This window comes from Pinus tabuliformis, chromosome 6 (assembly GCF_031772625.1).
Source record: "Pinus tabuliformis cultivar Carrire ecotype Pingquan chromosome 6, CPIR1, whole genome shotgun sequence".
NCBI lineage: Eukaryota > Viridiplantae > Streptophyta > Pinopsida > Pinales > Pinaceae > Pinus > Pinus tabuliformis.
In genome coordinates this window covers 1,500,252,670-1,500,258,561 of record NC_142292.1, presented here as the reverse complement: position 1 = coordinate 1,500,258,561, position 5,892 = coordinate 1,500,252,670, and positions in this window count along the sequence as shown.

The window sequence follows — 5,892 nt, the reverse complement described above, 5'->3', positions numbered from 1 at the left end:
TTATGATTATTGATAAAACATTATTGTTTTTTCTTATTGGTATTTCCTGGAAATAAAATTCTTCATTTTGAAGGGGAAGGATTCTCTCTTGGTTGTTCTGAGAAAAAAATCATAAATAAAAGTTAATTGAGGTTGGTTTTATCTTTTAGGGGGGACTTGAGTGTGAGGGCTCAATTTTTCTCTCTCGATAGATGTGTTTGTATTTGACCCATTGTGGTTATGTTTACACTATCTCGAAGAAACTTGACGATGACGATGAATATCCTCATAAGATTTTCTTGTGTTTGGATCTTTATCATCATGCATAGCTTTAAAATTTTGATGCCTTACATCATGGCCAAGATCCAAGACCAATATTACGATGGAAAGTTGCAAGGCCAAGATCGACTTTACCTCGATGAGCTTTGAGATCGTGGGCTTAAGTGACCAATGCAAATTGAAATAGTAGAGAGAGATAAGTAACTACATTTTTTTTTAAAGAATGGTTAGTTATTGTGGTTTTTTTGAAAAAGAACAAGTTGTTTTTGTACTTAGTTATGGTAAAAAGATAAGTAACTATGTCAATTCTTGGAAAAGGATATGTGATTACTTTTCTATTTCTTTAAAAGGAATTTGTGTTTATTTTTCTCACAGACAATAGTTATTTTCGTTGAAAAAGAACATGTATTCATAAGAACATAAACAATAACTATTGCATTAGTTTTCTTGGTAAAGGGAATGTGTTTACATATAGAAAAGAAATCACTATTTAGATTTTTCATAGAAGAGATATATGTATGGCATGAACAAAAAGAATAGTTGTTTTTCTAGATTTCTTGAAAAATAAATATGTATTTATATGTACAAAAGAATTCACATAAATATTGTTTGCATAAAAACATTAGCCACAATATTCTCTTGGAAAAGAATCGATCGTATAAGGTAAATTAACTATGGTAATATTGCAGAAAGAAAAGCATATGAATACTTTTGCATGAAATGATAAGAGTTAAGATTATTTTCTTAAAAAATTGCACACAAATGTTGTGCGTGAAGTGTTAAGAATCAATGTTATTTTCTTAAGAGTTTCATATGAATCATGTGTATACAAGGATAAGAACCCATGCTAGTTTTCTTGAAAAGACTGTGTGGGTACACACAACAATAATGACTATTATGTTAGATTTATTGAGAAATAGTATGTGGTTACATGTGTCAAGATAATAGTTGTTAGGCTAATTTCCTTTGGAAACTAAATATGAATTTACATGCGCAATGATAATAAGTAATGTGCTAGTTCCTTTAAAATATGAGTAGTTGTGTTGGTTGTTCTTTTGGAAAATAATATGTCTTGTGCAAAGAAATAATAGTTAGTGTGGTGTTTACCTTTGGAAACATTTCCCTCCTCTTGTGTGAAGATATGGTGATAAACATGGAGATTCTTTTAAATATTACTGTTTTCTTTGGGTAGAAGTAGAATGTAACTATTTTCCCTTTCTCATGATACATGTGAAGTAGGGATAAATAACTATGCCTTGATAATATTTATGTATTTTACTTTATGCATGTGAGATTTGGATGGAAAGAGATGTCATAATCATAAATATGTAAAGATAAAAAAACATGTTTTGATAGTTACGGGTTTTTAATTAATGCATGTACAGTGTCAATAAAAAAAGCATGTATTGATACTTTGTATATGTTTTAGTTACGCACATGAACAGATGTTTGGAGCATAATTAGTAAAGTTTTGTTATTTGGGTTTGATAAAGATTTTATATAATCATGATGTCACAATTTTATGATGGTAGTAATTGCAATAAAGGATTGTGTCTTATGTGCACGATGAATTATATTTGACATTATGACATGAAATGAACTAACGGTCCATGCAGCTTGTGGAACTGTGAACTGTAGGATGATCCACTTTAGGGAACAAGAGAATACATAATATTCAAGGAATTGTGTGGTAAAGTGTAAATGATATCATGATTGCTGTGATTGCCTTTAGCTTGTTATGCTTGAATTTAAGATGATATTTCTTTGTAAAATTTTTAACAATGGTCAAAGGATGGACTCCCTTACAACCATTGAGTGAGAGGTGAACACCCTCGTGAAACGTTTAATAAGGAATATTAGCATCCATTGATGTGTTTGCCTATTATGTCATTCAAATGGTGTTTCTTCCTTCAATGATGTTGACACTTACATCATCAAATATGTGACCAACTAGCCTACTTAAATGAATGATGATAATGATGTAAAGTTACAACAAGGAGCTTTATGTTAATATGTTGCAACAATGGTTATTATGTTATATGACTTGTTATTCCATTTCTAAAGTTATTCTTTGTAATGACAATGATTTTATTTAATGGCTAGTTAAGGAATATGGATTAAGTGATTTGGAATGTTAGATGCTAATGAATTGTGAAAAAAATTCTGAGCCTATGTACTTTTTACATGAGGTTTACCGAGGGATGTTATAGTAGATAATATATGGTATCAGAAGAGGTTAATTAGAAGTGGTAAAAAAAATTAATTGGTAGGAAATAATACAATGTAATTACCTGTTCCATTGAGTGTGGTTAACCCCAATTCTTAAGTGTCGTTAAAACATATTTGCTATAGTTCCATTGAGTGTGGTTAACCACAATTCTTAAGTGTCGTTAAAACATCTTTGCTATTGAGAGATCACGGGTTCAATTATTTCAACACTCTTGAGGTCAAGCTCAATGGATGAGTCAACAAGACGTAGCAGTCACCAATCTCAATAAGCCACATAAAAAAAGTAATACTAATTAATGATGTTAATAGTTAGTAAATAAAATTATAGTTAAAATAATTTGAATAAATGGCAATCTAAAAAAATTGTTGAAATTAAATTTTAAATCCCATTTTCATTAAAAAAATATTTAAATTTCGAACTTCTCAAAAAAAATATTGATATTTTTTAAAATATTTTAATTAATTTTTTAAAATATATAAAATATTTTGAAATTAAAATATATTTAAGAATTATAATAAAATATTTATAATTCGATTTTTAAAAACAAAGTAATCATTTCCACACTCTCTAAAATTAAATTTAAGATTTATTATATATGATTACACATTATATTATATAGCTAGACAGAGATATTTCTAATCTCGTATTAGATGTGATAACATATACAAATTTTATTTTTATTTACTTAAATTTGAAATTGTGGCTTTTATTGAAATTTTACACCATGCCTTCATTGGAGTCCATGCATATCACTTTATTCACGCACGTCTCGGTAGGATTCTTCTATTGGGCATCTGGGAATTTGGAAGGACATGGGTGCGGTCAAAAAATTTGCAATCTACTTAATCTCGTCAAACTCAACTAATGACATACCTATCCGTGTGAAGGGGGGATTCAATTTTTATTAGGTTATATTTTCAGGTGGATTCAATTTTTATGGAGTTATATTTTCAATTTTTTATTCAGTATCTTTTTCAAATTTTTCGATGGTGGGCAAGAAAGTTTGGGAGATTAAAGTAGTAGAAAAAAATGTACCATATATTAATTTAAATCTGTTAAAATAATAATAATAATAATATATTATATATAAAGATTTAAATCTGTTAAAATAATAATAATAATAATATATTATATATAAAGAAAATGAGTTGTTTTTAGTAGTTTTTTGGTACTGGAATTTTGCAGAAGAAATGAAGGTGAAATTTTCATTTGTTCAATTTAAACTGGTTTTTTGATTGTATATATGGATTCAACACCCTCAAAAACTTCTAGGGCATTTAGATTGTGCAAATGTTAGCCATCAAATTTGTGATTTCAATAAATTCATACTGGACGCGGTCAAAAAATTTGCAATCCACTTAACCTCACCCATGCACATAACACCTTCCGTAAAAATAATGTTGACTCATGTTTCGCCAAATATAATGAGATTATCCCCACTCTGTGTATGTTGACTTGTTTTGACTGGGAATGGTAATGAGATGATCCCAAATCGGATCTCTCTACGTAGACTGTTTAACTAAAATGTATATTGTTAATGAGGTTCTCTTATTCATCTATTATATCTCCTATTTTTTTACCATTGGTCTCCCCTTGAGTGTTGCCTTCGGTCTGCTTCGAGACATCATATTCCTCCTAGTATCAAAACTTTTTTACTTCGCAGATTTGCTGCTAATTTAAGAATAACCTATGACTAGATTTCCCTTTCGTGCGAGGCTTTGATGGCGACCTCACAGAGATCTTGGAAATATTTGGTATGATTCCTTTGGGGCCGGGCCTGCTTTGCTGAAAATATCTGTGGGAAATCTTTTAGTTTTGTAGTTTCGGGGGAAAAGAGAATTTCTGTAATGATGAGCCAGTGATATCTTGAATGGAGTGGCCTCTTGCGGATATGTTTGGTCACTATTGTGGTGGATTGGGTTCTTTTGGCCTTTCAGAAAAGAATCCTGCCCTTCCCCTTCTCCTTGCCCTTGCGCTTTATATGATGGTATCTTGCACAGATTTTAGCTTTGCGAACTCCAATAGACTGCCTAGCTTTGCACTAAGAGCAGTCTATGTCATCTTCGTAGGTCGACTGTTCGATTCCAGTCCGTAGGCCCAAGATATTGTGCTTTCTGGTAAAGTGGCTTAATTTCTTCCTGAAGGGCAGGCAGATAACAGATCATGTGCTATAAATTGTAGCTGGATTGACATGGAAGTAGCAGCAGAAAGGAAAAAGTCCTTTGAGGAAAACAGTGTGGAGGGCATTTCTACGTTTGACCAGTCAACGCGGTGATGTGTTTGAGGAAGCAGGGGCGTTCGCTGGTTGCGAAACTCACATTTTGGTTGTTGATGATTGTGTTATCGACTGGAATATAATTGAGCGGTTGTTGTAGACAAATACTGTGAAAGGTTTCAACCCTATTTTCTTGTTATCTCTACGGTCATTTTTTGGCAGGAAACAAAGGGTTTGAAGGAAATACCGGTGGTGATAATATCATCTGAAAATGTGCCACAGATCATTGAAAGGTATACATTTCTGACACAGAAGGGCTATAGCAATAAATAATAACTCATAGCATAATCACTTTAGAGAGTAGTTAATTTATCCTTAGGGCCTCCTAAAATTTATACCCATTCTTCACATTCCGATATATAAATACTACACTAGTGCATAGAAGCCTACTTGTCCTGTCTCAGAATATCCATCCTTGACATCGTAAATTTTGAGCCATATATCTTAAATTTTTATAATGCATGGAATTCTCATAGTAACTGTAGATTCATTGCATCCACTTTAGGTTCATAGAAGCCTATGTGCCCTGTTTCCACATAGTGATATCCATGTTTCCACATAGTGATATCCATTTTTTAAATTGTAAATGTTGAGTAATATATATTAAAGTTTTATAATGTAGAATATTTTTATATTAATGGTAGATTCATTGCATTTATCAAAATAAATAAATAAATTATTTCAAATTTGATCTATTAGTGAAAACATAAAACAATACTTTACTCTTAAATACCAAAATCTAAAATATATATAAATTAACTTAATACATTATACACTTATATACCAAAATTAACTCAATATATTATACACTACACTTATACAAATAAATTAAATTAATGCATTATACACTTCCAACATATATCATATGATCACCCATCCAAACTAATGCTTTAAATATAGACTAAATTAACAAAAACCTAAAACCATTAATTTTAGTGAATACCAAAATCTAAAATCTGCATAAACTAACTTAATGCATTATACACTTCTACGTAGATAATATAAATCATCTTTATGCATTATACACTTCCATGTAAAGTCGAAAGCAGGATCAGCAATTTGGCACAGCTTCAGGAAAGTCGAAAGTTTCTTTCTGTCAAATTTCAGATGGAGCATGCATTCTGGAAAC